Here is a 14,620-nt window from a genome sequence, read left to right on the forward strand (position 1 = left end):
GTTGCGTCCAATCACAAATAGCCCGAACCTTGACAGGATCCATCTCGATGGAAGAGGGGGAAAAAATGTATCCCAAGAAGGAAATCTTTTGAACCCCAAAAACGCACTTAGAACCCTTCACACACAAGGAATTAGACCGCAAAACCTGAAAAACCCTCCTGACCTGCTGGACATGAGAGTCCCAGTCATCCGAAAAAATCAGAATATCATCCAGATACACGATCATAAATTTATCCAAATAATCACGGAAAATGTCATGCATAAAGGACTGAAAGACTGAAGGGGCATTTGAAAGGCCAAAAGGCATCACCAAATACTCAAAGTGGCCCTCGGGCGTATTAAATGCGGTTTTCCACTCATCCCCCTGCTTAATTCGCACCAAATTATACGCCCCACGGAGATCTATCTTAGAGAACCACTTGAAAAAAAATCTATCTTAGAGAACCACCAGAAAAAACGCATCCACATTGAGCAACGCAGGATCCCCTGGAGCCAATGCAAAAGCCCAATCTTGAGGGTCGCCCCGGAGCAAGGAAATCACAATCCTGACCTGCTGAGCAGGATCTCCAGCAGAGCGAGATTTCAGGGACAAAAACAACTTGCAATTATTTTTGAAATTTTGAAAGCAAGATCTATTCCCCGAGAAAAATTCAGGCAAAGGAATTCTAGGTTCAGATATAGGAACATGAACAACAAAATCTTGTAAATTTTGAACTTTCGTGGTGAGATTATTCAAACCTGCAGCTAAACTCTGAATATCCATTTTAAACAGGTGAACACAGAGCCATTCCAGGATTAGAAGGAGAGAGAGAGAGGAAGGCTGCAATATAGGCAGACTTGCAAGTGATTCAATTGAAAGCACACTCAGAACTGAAGGAAAAAAAAAAAAAAAAATTTCAGCAGACTTCTTTTTTCTCTCCTTTCTCTGCCAATTAATTTAACCCTTTGTGGGCCGGTCAAACTGTTATGGTTCTCAATGGCAAGAGAACATAGCCCAGCATACATAGGAACTAGCTCTTGGAAGGATGGAAACTTAAACTGACCATGAACTAAACCTGCCGCACAACTAACAGTAGCCGGGTAGCGTAGCCTGCGTTTTATCCCTAGACGCCCAGCGCCGGCCGGAGGACTAACTAATCCTGGCAGAGGAAAATATAGTCCTGGCTCACCTCTAGAGAAATTTCCCCGAAAGGCAGACAGAGGCCCCCACATATATTGGCGGTGATTTAAGATGAAAATGACAAACGTAGTATGAAAATAGGTTTAGCAAAATCGAGGTCCGCTTACTAGATAGCAGGAAGACAGAAAGGGTACTTTCATGGTCAGCTGAAAACCCTATCAATACACCATCCTGAAATTACTTTAAGACTCTAGTATTAACTCATAACATCAGAGTGGCAATTTCAGATCACAAGAGCTTTCCAGACACAGAAACGAAACTGCAGCTGTGAACTGGAACAAAATGCAAAAAACAAACAAGGACAAAAGTCCGACTTAGCTGGAAGTTGTCTGGTAGCAGGAACATGCACAGAAAGGCTTCTGATTACAATGTTGACCGGCATGGAAGTGACAGAGGAGCAAGGTTAAATAGCGACTCCCACATCCTGATGGGAACAGGTGAACAGAGGGGATGATGCACACAAGTTCAATTCCACCAGTGGCCACCGGGGGAGCCCAAAATCCAATTTCACAACAGACCAGCAAGTGAATAAACTTAGGACAAGCTCTAGGGAGATGGTAACTGGACTGATCGCAAATCTGAACCTATCCAACACAACTAGAGGTAGCCGGTGAACGTGCCTAAAAAATTCCTAGACGTCTCGAGACAGCCTGAGGAACTAGCTACCCCTAAAGAGAAAGAAAGACCTCGCTTGCCTCCAGAGAAATAATCCCCAAAGATATAGAAGCCCCCAACATATATTAACGGTGAAGTAAGAAGAAGGCACATACATAGAGATGAAATCAGATTCAGCAAAAGAGGCCCACTAGTACTAGAAAGCAGAAAATAGAGCAGGGGTCTATGCGATCAATAAAAAACCCTTACAAAATATCCATCCTGAGATTTCAAGAACCCACGCACCAACTAACGGTGTGTGGGGAGAAACTCAGTCCACTAGAGCAACCAGCAAACGAGGGAATCACATTTTAGCAAGCTGGACAAGAAAACATGATAAACACTGCTGATCAAAAAAATGAGCAAACAAAACTTAGCTTGTCCTGGATGGACTGGGAGCAAGGTAGTCAGAAGGAATCTGAGTAGCACTGATTACATCGACAGCCGGCAACAAGTGGAAGTGAAACAGAGCTATATAGGAACCTCCCAGAGGATAACGAACCAGCTGATAGCCAGAGACCAGCAGGATAACAAACAAAGCCACCAGGGGGAGCCCAAAGCAAAAGTCACACCATACCACCAGTGACCACAAGAGGGAGCCTGAAAACAGAGTTCACAACAGTACCCCCCCCTTGAGGAGGGGTCACCGAACCCTCATGAAAACCCCCAGGGCGATCAGGATGAGCCACATGGAAGGCACGAACCAAATCGGCCGCATGAACATCAGAGGCGACAACCCAAGAATTTTCCTCCTGACCATAGCCCTTCCACTTAACCAAATACTGGAGCCTCCGTCTAGAAATACGAGAATCCAAGATCTTCTCCACCACGTATTCCAATTCTCCCTCAACCAGCACCGGGGCAGGAGGCTCAACCGGAGGAACCACAGGTACCACATACCTCCGCAACAACGAGCGATGGAACACATTATGAATAGCAAATGATGCCGGGAGGTCCAGACGAAATGACACAGGGCCAAGGACTTCCAGAATCTTATAAGGACCGATAAACCGAGGCTTGAACTTAGGAGAGGAGACCTTCATAGGAACGAAGCGAGAAGACAACCACACCAAGTCCCCAACGCGAAGTCGGGGACCCACACAGTGACGGCGGTTGGCAAAGAGCTGAGCCTTCTCTTGTGACAACTTCAAATTGTCCACCACATGATTCCAAATCTGATGCAACCTATCCACCACCACATCCACTCCAGGACAGTCAGAAGGCTCCACCTGACCCGAGGAAAAACGAGGATGAAACCCCGAATTACAAAAAAAAGGAGAAACCAAAGTAGCAGAACTAGCCCGATTATTAAGGGCAAACTCGGCCAACGGCAAAAAAGTAACCCAGTCGTCCTGATCAGCAGAAACAAAACATCTTAAATAAGTCTCCAAGGTCTGATTAGTTCGCTCGGTTTGGCCATTCGTCTGAGGATGGAAGGCCGACGAAAAAGACAAATCAATGCCCAACTTAGCACAAAAGGTCCGCCAAAATCTAGACACAAACTGGGATCCTCTGTCAGAAACAATGTTCTCAGGAATCCCGTGCAAACGAACCACATTTTGAAAAAACAGTGGAACCAACTCGGAGGAGGAAGGCAACTTAGGCAAGGGCACCAAATGGACCATCTTAGAAAAACGATCACACACCACCCAAATAACAGACATTCCCTGAGAGACAGGGAGATCTGAAATAAAATCCATGGAAATGTGCGTCCAAGGCCTCTTCGGGACAGGCAAAGGTAACAGCAAACCACTGGCACGAGAACAGCAAGGCTTAGACTGAGCACAAATTCCACAAGACTGCACAAAGGAACGCACATTCCGCGACAAGGAAGGCCACCAAAAAGACCTGGCCACCAAGTCTCTGGTACCAAATATTCCAGGATGGCCCGCCAACACCGAAGAATGAACCTCGGAGATGACTCTGTTGGTCCATCTATCCGGGACAAACAGTCTCTCCGGTGGACAGCGGTCAGGTCTATCCGCCTGAAACTCTTGCAGCACACGTCTCAAATCTGGGGAGATGGCAGACAAAATCACCCCTTCTCTAAGGATACCAGCCGGCTCTGAATCTCCAGGAGAGTCAGGCACAAAACTCCTAGAAAGAGCATCAGCCTTCACATTCTTCGAACCAGGCAGGTACGAGACCACGAAATCAAAACGAGAGAAAAACAACGACCAACGAGCCTGTCTGGGATTCAGCCGCTTGGCCGACTCAAGATAAATCAAATTCTTGTGGTCAGTCAAGACCACCACACGATGCTTAGCTCCCTCGAGCCAATGTCGCCACTCCTCAAATGCCCACTTCATAGCCAACAGCTCCCGATTACCGACATCATAATTCCGCTCGGCAGGCGAAAACTTTCTTGAAAAGAAAGCACATGGCTTCATCACAGAGCCATCGGAGCTTCTCTGCGACAAAACAGCCCCCGCTCCAATCTCGGAAGCATCAACCTCCACCTGGAAGGGAAGTGAGACATCTGGCTGACATAAGACCGGAGCCGAAGAAAACCGACGCTTCAGCTCCCGTAAGGCCTCCACAGCCGCAGAAGACCAATTAGTCACATCAGAACCTTTCTTGGTCAAATCCGTCAAAGGCTTAACAACACCAGAAAAATTAGCTATGAAGCAACGGTAAAAATTAGCAAAACCCAAGAACTTCTGAAGACTCTTAACAGATGTAGGCTGCGTCCAGTCATGAATAGCCTGAACCTTGACTGGGTCCATCTCAATAGTAGAAGGAGAAAAAATGAAACCCAAAAAAGAAATCTTCTGGACTCCAAAAAGACATTTTGAGCCCTTCACAAATAAAGCATTGTCACGCAGGACCTGAAAGACCATCCTGACCTGCTTAACATGAGACTCCCAATCCTCCGAAAAAACCAGAATATCATCCAGATACACAATCATAAACTTATCCAGATATTCACGGAAGATGTCGTGCATAAAGGACTGAAAGACTGAAGGAGCATTCGAAAGTCCAAAAGGCATCACCAAGTACTCAAAATGGCCTTCAGGCGTATTAAATGCAGTTTTCCATTCATCACCCTGTTTTATACGCACAAGGTTATACGCACCACGAAGATCTATCTTGGTGAACCAACTAGACCCCCTAATGCGAGCAAACAAATCAGTTAACAATGGCAAAGGATACTGAAATTTGACCGTGATTTTATTCAAAAGGCGATAATCAATACAAGGTCTCAGGGAACCATCCTTCTTAGCCACAAAAAAGAATCCTGCACCAAGAGGGGATGAGGACGGGCGAATATGTCCCTTCTCCAAAGACTCCTTTATATAACTCCGCATGGCAGCATGCTCCGGCACAGATAAATTGAAAAGTCGTCCCTTAGGAAACTTACTACCAGGAATCAAATTTATAGCACAATCACAGTCCCTATGAGGAGGTAGAGAATTGAGTTTGGGCTCCTCAAATGCATCCTGGTAGTCTGACAAAAAGGTAGGGACTTCAGAAGGAGTGGACGAAGCAATTGACACCACTGGAGCGTCACCATGAATTCCCTGACAACCTCAACTTGACACAGACATAGCTTTCCAATCCAGGACTGGATTATGAGTCTGCAACCATGGTAGACCCAACACGACTACATCATGCAAATTATGCAATACAAGAAAGCGAATCACCTCCTGATGAACAGGAGTCATGCACATGGTCACCTGTGTCCAGTACTGAGGTCTATTCGTAGCCAATGGTGTAGAATCAATTTCCCTTAGTGGAATAGGGAATTTTAAAGGCTCCAAATCAAAACCACAGCGCCTGGCAAATGACCAATCCATCAGACTCAGGGCAGCACCTGAATCTACAAAAGCATTAACCGGGTAAGATGACAGGGAACAAATCAGGGTAACAGACAAAATGAACTTAGGCTGTAAAGTACCAATGGTGACAGATTTATCAACCTTTTTTTTGCGCTTAGAGCATGCTGAGATAACATGAGCTGAGTCACCACAGTAAAAGCACAACCCATTTTGCCGTCTATAATTTTGCCGTTCACTTCTGGTCAGAATTCTGTCACATTGCATAGATTCAGGTGTCTGTTCAGAAGACACCGCCAAATGGTGCACAGGTTTGCGCTCCCGCAAACGCCGATCAATCTGAATGGCCAGAGTCATTGACTCATTCAGACCTGCAGGCGTAGGGAACCCCACCATGACATTCTTAATGGCTTCAGAAAGACCTTCTCTGAAATTTGCAGCCAGGGCACACTCATTCCATTGAGTAAGCACCGACCATTTCCGAAATTTCTGGCAGTACACCTCTGCTTCATCTTGCCCCTGCGAGAGGGCCAATAACGCTTTTTCAGCCTGGTTCTCAAGATTAGGTTCCTCATAGAGCAATCCAAGGGCCAGAAAAAACGCATCTACACTAAGCAATGCAGGATCCCCTGGCGCCAATGCGAAGGCCCAATCTTGAGGGTCACCACGCAAAAAAGAAATGACAATCTTAACTTGCTGAATGGCATCACCAGAGGAACGAGGTTTCAAAGAAAGAAACAACTTACAATTGTTCTTAAAATTCAGGAACCTAGATCTATCTCCAGAAAACAACTCCGGAATAGGTATTCTAGGCTCTGACATAGGACTGTGAACAACAAAATCCTGAATACTTTGAACCCTAGCAGCAAGATGATCCAGACTGGAAGCCAAGCTCTGGACATCCATGTCAGCAGCTAAACTCAGAGCCACACCAAGATTAAGAGGAGGAGAGAAGCTAGCCACAGCAGCTAGACACACAGCAACAACAAAAAAAAAAGGAAAAAAATTTTTTCTCAAGGCTTCTTTTCTCCTGCTTCTGCCATGCAATTAACACTTTGTGGCCGGCTGTACTGTTATGATCCTTAGTGGCTGAGGATCACAAATAGACCAGCAAGTGAATAAACTTAGGACAAGCTCTAGGGAGATGGTAACTGGACTGATCGTAAATCTGAACCTATCCAACACAACTAGGGGTAGCCGGTGAACGTGCCTAAAAAATTCCTAGACGTCTCGAGCCAGCCTGAGGAACTAGCTACCCCTAAAGAGAAAGAAAGACCTCGCTTGCCTCCAGAGAAATAATCCCCAAAGATATAGAAGCCCCCAACATATATTAACGGTGAAGTAAGAAGAAGGCACATACATAGAGATGAAATCAGATTCAGCAAAAGAGGCCCACTAGTACTAGAAAGCAGAAAATAGAGCAGGGGTCTATGCGATCAATAAAAAACCCTTACAAAATATCCATCCTGAGATTTCAAGAACCCACGCACCAACTAACGGTGTGTGGGGAGAAACTCAGTCCACTAGAGCAACCAGCAAACGAGGGAATCACATTTTAGCAAGCTGGACAAGAAAACATGATAAACACTGCTGATCAAAAAAATGAGCAAACAAAACTTAGCTTGTCCTGGATGGACTGGGAGCAAGGTAGTCAGAAGGAATCTGAGTAGCACTGATTACATCGACAGCCGGCAACAAGTGGAAGTGAAACAGAGCTATATAGGAACCTCCCAGAGGATAACGAACCAGCTGATAGCCAGAGACCAGCAGAATAACAAACAAAGCCACCAGGGGGAGCCCAAAGCAAAAGTCACACCATACCACCAGTGACCACGAGAGGGAGCCTGAAAACAGAGTTCACAACAATCTCCCCTGTATATAGTATATACCTGCTGTGTGTCATCTCCCCTGTATATAGTATATACCTGTATGTCATCTCCTCCTATATATAGTATATACCTGTATGTAATCTCCTCCTGTATATAGTATATACCTGTGTGTCATCTCACCTATATATAGTATATATCTGTGTGTCATCTCCTCCTGTATATAGTATATACCTGTATGTCATCTCCTCCTATACATAGCATATACCTGTATGTCATCTCCTCCTGTATATACTATATACCTGTAGGTAATCTGCTCCTGTGTATAGTATATACCTGTGTGTCATCTCCTTCTGTATATAGTATATACCTGTATGTCATCTCCTGCTGTATGTAGTATATACCTGTATGTCATCTCCTCCTCTATATAGTATATACCTGTGTGTCATCTCTCCTGTATATAGTATATATCTGTGTGTCATCTCCTCCTGCATATAGTATATACCTGTGTGTCATCTCCCCTGTAAATAGTATATACCTGTGTGTCATCTCCTCCTGTATATAGTATATATCTGTATGTCATCTCCTGTATTAGACCTCGTTCACACGTTATTTGGTCAGTATTTTTACCTCAGTATTTGTAAGCTAAATTGGCAGCCTGATAAATCCCCAGCCAACAGTAAGCCCACCCCCTGGCAGTATATATTAGCTCACACATACACATAATAGACTGGTCATGTGACTGACAGCTGCCGGAATCCTATATGGTACATTTGTTGCTCTTGTAGTTTTTCAGCTTATTAATCAGATTTTTATTTTTGAAGGATAATACCAGACTTGTGTGTGTTTTAGGGCGAGTTTCGTGTGTCAAGTTGTGTGTGTTGAGTTGCGTGTGGCGACATGCATGTAGCGACTTTTGTGAGATGAGTTTTGTGTGGCGACATGCGTGTAGCAACTTTTTGTGTGGCGACATGCATGTGACAGGTTAGTGTAGCAAGTTGTGTGCAGCAAGTTTTGCGCATGGCGAGTTTTATGTGTGGTGCCTTTTGAGTATGTGCAAGTTTTGTGTGAGGCAACTTTTGCATGTGTTGCAACTTTTGTGCATGTGGCAATTTTTCCGCGTGTGCAAGTTTTGCGTGTGGCGAGTTTTCCATGAGGTGAGTTTTGCACATGTGGCGAGTTTTGCATGTGGAGAGTTTTGCGTGTGGCGAGTTTTGAGCGGCGACTTTTGTGTTTCAACTTTTATGTGGCGAGGTTGGTGTATGTGTGGTGAAATGTGCGATGAGGGTGGTATATGTGTTTGAGCACGTGGTAGTGTGTGGCGCATTTTGTGTGTGTGTTCATATCCCCGTGGTGGTGTGGTGATTATCCCATGTCGGGGCCCCACCTTAGCAACTGTACAGTATATACTCTTTGGCGCCATCGCTCTCATTTTTTAAGTCCCCCTTGTTCACATCTGGCAGCTGTTCATTTGCCTCCAACACTTTTCCTTTCATTTTTTCCCCATTATGTAGATAGGGGCAAAATTGTTTGGTGAATTGGAAAGCGCGGGGTTAAAATTTCACCTCACAACATAGCTTTGATGCTCTCAGGGTCCAGACGTGTGACTGTGCAAAATTTTGTGCCTGTAGCTGCGACGCCTCCAACACTTTTCCTTTCACTTTTTCCCCATTATGTAGATAGGGGCAAAATTGTTTGGTGAATTGGAAAGCGCGGGGTTAAAATTTCACCTCACAACATAGCCTATGACGCTCTCGGGGTCCAGACGTGTGACTGTGCAAAATTTTGTGGCTGTAGCTGCGACGGTTCAGATGCCAATCCCGGACATACACACACACATACATACACACATTCAGCTTTATATATTAGATAGCACAGGTGCCGGCTGATGAATATTCCCATCAGCGGCACATGCTCTCGCTGATATCAGGAGGCGTAGGCTGATGAGAGTAGTACTCTTTCATCAACCGATGCCAAAATGGACTTACTGTCATTCAGAGCTCGTGTTTGCCACGCTATCATGCAGATGACAGAATGGCAAACGTCGGATGTTCGGGCCCTCCATTCACCTGAATAGGTACCTTCTGGGGCAAATGCAATCTGATTTTTATAGAATTGCACTCGTCCTATTGCATTGCAAGTTGGAATGATTCAGGAAATGGAAAAAATGTAATGCCAGCTCACCGTTGAAGTACTTAGAAGTCCAGCATGCATGGAACCACGAGCCGACCACTCGTGTTGGCAGGTGCAAAAAAGAGGAAAAGTTCCAGCTTCTGGTAAAAGCTGGAACTTTTCCTCTTTTTTTGCAAGTGGGAATGAGACCTAACATCGCCAGCCTGACAGTGTCTGTAGTTTAATGAGCAAAATCCTGCTGACAGGTTCTCGTTAGTAACACAATAATGAGTGACTTTTAATTATATCTTTTATATTAAAAGGATTAATGGGACTACAAAATTGATGGCCTTAAGATATGTGATAAACAGCAGATTGGCAGGAGTATTGAACTGTAGCTGGCCACCAATCAGCTAACTGAAGGGCCCGAGGTGCCCCAGCATGTGCCATATCACATTCATTGTTTACCACTGATGTACAATAAAAGATTATATTGTGGCACTGTGTTAGACAGAAAAAAGGATATAAATACTTTTGACTTACTAGATGGACACAGTTCACACCTCCACCAGACTGACTCTAGATCTCTAAGCTATCACTTCCACCACCTCCATTTGTAACAAAAATCTTAATTTGATTTAATTGGCTTGTATTTAAAAGCATCACCCCATGCACAATTGTCCTATTGTAACATCTCCGTACACCTCATACACACGCGGCTCCGCTCCGTACACCTCGTACACACGCGGCTCCGCTCCGTACACCTCGTACACATGCGGCTCCGCTCCGTACACACGCGGCTGTGCTCCGTACACCTCGAACACACGCGGTTCTGCGCCATACACCTCGTACACACAGGGCTCCGCTCCGTACCCCTTGCTCACACACGGCTCTGCTCCGTACACCTCATACACACATGGCTCTGTGCCATGCACACCTCGTACACACCTCGTACACACACGGCTCTGCTACATCCACACTGTAAACCTCTCCTGACCCCACACATAAACTTACCCTCATCCAGCACCATGACAACCAGCAGTCCTGCATGTATACATGGAGGTCCTGATCATGTGACCCTGACTCCTCCCCTTCTGTAACCTCATCATAGGTCCTGTGCACACAGAGCAGATATATTTATGGTGTGCTGCTCTGCGGGTGGTGGGATGACTTGCAGACCTCCCAACCGTCCCGGATCCAGCGGGGCAGTCCCGATGAGGCTGAGATTTAGTGTGGGAAAACTGCTGTCCCGCCTGTGACCGCAGGGCAGACTGCCAAAATCGGGACTGCCATGCCAGATCCGGGATGGTTGGGAGGTGTGCATAAATACTCGGAGATCACCCGAGCGTGCTCTGGAAAACCCGAGCAATGAGTACACTCGCTCATCACTATTACCTCACCAATCAGAGCACTTTCACTTCACACATCATTTACTAGTGTAGTGTCATCTCACTCACATACAGGAAAGTTTTACCTCACACATTGTGTGCTCCTCCATTATCACCTCATGTACTGGTGTAGTGTCATCTCACTCACATACAGGAAAGTTTTACCTCACACATTGTGTGCTCCTCCATTATCACCTCATGTACTGGTATAGTGTCATCTCACTCACATACAGGAAAGTTTTACCTCACACATTGTGTGCTCCTCCATTATCACCTCATGTACTGGTATAGTGTCATCTCACTCACATACAGGAAAGTTTTACCCCACACATTGTGTGCTCCTCCATTATCACCTCATGTACTGGTGTAGTGTCATCTCACTCACATACAGGAAAGTTTTACCCCACACATTGTGTGCTCCTCCATTATCACCTCATGTACTGGTGTAGTGTCATCTCACTCACATACAGGAAAGTTTTACCTCAGACATTGTGTACTCCTCCATTATCACCTCATGTACTGGTGTAGTGTCATCTCACTCACATACAGGAAAGTTTTACCTCACACATTGTGTGCTCCTCCATTATCACCTCATGTACTGGTATAGTGTCATCTCACTCACATACAGGAAAGTTTTACCTCACACATTGTGTGCTCCTCCATTATCACCTCATGTACTAGTATAGTGTCATCTCACTCACATACAGGAAAGTTTTACCTCACACATTGTGTGCTCCTCCATTATCACCTCATGTACTGGTGTAGTGTCATCTCACTCACATACAGGAAAGTTTTACCCCACACATTGTGTGCTCCTCCATTATCACCTCATGTACTGGTGTAGTGTCATCTCACTCACATACAGGAAAGTTTTACCTCAGACATTGTGTACTCCTCCATTATCACCTCATGTACTGGTGTAGTGTCATCTCACTCACATACAGGAAAGTTTTACCTCACACATTGTGTGCTCCTCCATTATCACCTCATGTACTGGTGTAGTGTCATCTCACATACAGGAAAGTTTTACCTCACACATTGTGTGCTCCTCCATTATCACCTCATGTACTAGTATAGTGTCATCTCACTCACATACAGGAAAGTTTTACCTCACACATTGTGTGCTCCTCCATTATCACCTCATGTACTGGTGTAGTGTCATCTCACTCACATACAGGAAAGTTTTACCCCACACATTGTGTGCTCCTCCATTATCACCTCATGTACTGGTGTAGTGTCATCTCACTCACATACAGGAAAGTTTTACCTCAGACATTGTGTACTCCTCCATTATCACCTCATGTACTGGTGTAGTGTCATCTCACTCACATACAGGAAACTTTTGCCTCACACATTGTGTGCTCCTCCATTATCACCTCATGTACTAGTGTAGTGTCATCTCACTCACATACAGGAAACTTTTACCTCGGACATTGTGTGCTCCTCCATTATTTGAATCACAAATTGCCAAAAGGGAAATAATCCCTATCTCAAGACCTAAACTATAACTTTTAATTAAACTTCTAAAGGAAAAATGTTAAAATTTGCCATAGTCAGTTTCTATATACCATATCTATTGCCAAACCAAAACTTCACTGACTAGTGCTGTTTAAAATTTGCCCTAAGGCTTCTTTCACACTTCAGTTGTTTGGCGTCTGTCAGCTCCGACATCGTGACGGATCGACGGATCCGTCGCAATTGTTGAAAAAACTGTTCCAACGGATCCGTTTTTTCTGACGGATCAGTTATACTGATCCGTCACAAAAACGGATCCGTTGGAACCGTTGCGACCATTTTTACATCCGTTGGAACCGTTTTTTGACGGATCCGTTTTTTTTTAAAAGGGAGGATCTCAATGTGATTGGCTACTGGAAACTACTGGAAAACTATATATACTGTGTATTTACACCACATCTTTGAAAGGTTGTAGAGAAAGTGGCAAAGATGGAAGGAGTACATGCGAACATTGTAAAGATCTGTGCGGATTTTACTTTTGAGGCAAATCGGTTGGCAGTCATCGTTCGAGACAAGGAGGAAGAAAGAATGCGCATCCTGCGGCAGCGGCGGAAAAGAAGGCTGTGGATCCATCCCATCACAGCCCAACGCATGACCCGTGGTGTTTATTCAACACTTTACATTGAATTGAGGGAAAACCCTCAGAAATTTTTCAACTATGTGAGAATGAAAGACGAAAATTTCAAAATTTTATTGGGCCATGTGGAAGACTCTATACGGAGACGAGACACCCAGATGCGCTTCTCCATATCACCAGCGGAGCGTCTCATGGTGACTATTCGGTAAGTTATTTTTTTTTTTAAATGATTCTCATTCATCAGACTTATAAATCTAATGTTGTTTTTTTAAGTTTTTATTAATTATTGTCTTTTCCTTTTGTTAACAGATTCCTTGCAACTGGAGAGTCGTTCTCATCCCTACATTTCCAGTTCAGGCTTGGGATATCCACCATCTCCGGGATCATCAGAGATACCTGCAGGGCATTGTGGGAGTGCTTACAAGCAGAATATATTCCAGAGCCATCACAGGAGAGGTGGCTGGAGATTGCACAAAATTTTCAAGAAATATGCCAGTTCCCAAATTGTGTCGGAGCAGTCGATGGGAAGCACATAAGGATCGTCAAACCTTCTGGCTCTGGATCAGAATTTTACAACTATAAGAAGTACTTCTCTATTGTATTGATGGCCATAGCCGACGCACACTGCAAGTTTATCGCTGTGGATATCGGTGCGTATGGACGGGCAAATGACTCCCAGATTTTTAAAAGTTCACCAATGGGGCGTCGTTTGTATGGAGAGACATTTGACTTTCCGCCGCCTAGACCTCTCCCTGGAACCACCGGTCCACCATTACCATTTGTTTGCGTTGGAGATGATGCCTTCCAGCTTTCCCCACACTTGCTTAAACCCTTTGAAAGTAGTGGACTGACCCAGAGGAAGAAAATTTTTAATTACCGCTTAACCAGAGCACGAAGAGTTGTGGAATGTGCTTTTGGTATTTTAAGGTACCGTCACATTAAGCGACGCTGCAGCGATATAGACAACGATGCCGATCGCTGCAGCGTCGCTGTTTCGTCGTTGTGTGGTCGCTGGAGAGCTGTCACACAGACAGCTCTCCAGCGACCAATGATGCCGAAGTCCCCGGGTAACCAGGTCCTATCGTGTGGCGGTGGGGGAGTCGGGTGCAAGTGGCAGAAAGTTATGGTGGACTCATTGTGATTGATAGAAGCAGTTACACAACGGTGGTGAATAGGCCGAACTTTGGAGGATGTGATAATGGTAATGTCATCCAGGGGCAGCTAAGCTGTTAAGCACAGAAATGAGGGTCTTTGGGTCATTGGAGCCCGAATATCATTATTATTATAGATATACAGTATCTGCACCAAAAACGCATTAAATACAAGGGAAAAGCCAGAAAAAATGCAACAAAAACACAATAATGAGACCAGATTGTTATTGCATCCTGTGGTGCAGACACCAGCACCAGATCAGAGTCCAGGAGAAGCTGCGTAACAGCTCATGTCGTGCTCTAATATTACATCTCAGGGTCTCCAGAAAGCTGGGTGCCGCCAGTGCTGTGTAACCGATGTGTATATATAGTACTGGGATAGCGGTATATTGTCAGGACGATGGCTTCTGCCACTAATACCCCATCTACTCTGCCCCTGAG

The 14,620-nt window shown here is 45.0% G+C and overlaps 1 protein-coding gene across 1 annotated transcript in view; it reads left to right on the forward strand.

Moving 5' to 3' along the window:
• LOC143817845 (uncharacterized) overlaps positions 1 to 14,620 on the forward strand; it is a 114,839-nt gene that overhangs the window by 51,644 nt on the left and 48,575 nt on the right. The window lies entirely within an intron of this gene.

This window comes from Ranitomeya variabilis, chromosome 3 (assembly GCF_051348905.1).
Source record: "Ranitomeya variabilis isolate aRanVar5 chromosome 3, aRanVar5.hap1, whole genome shotgun sequence".
In the NCBI taxonomy this organism is placed as follows: domain Eukaryota; kingdom Metazoa; phylum Chordata; class Amphibia; order Anura; family Dendrobatidae; genus Ranitomeya; species Ranitomeya variabilis.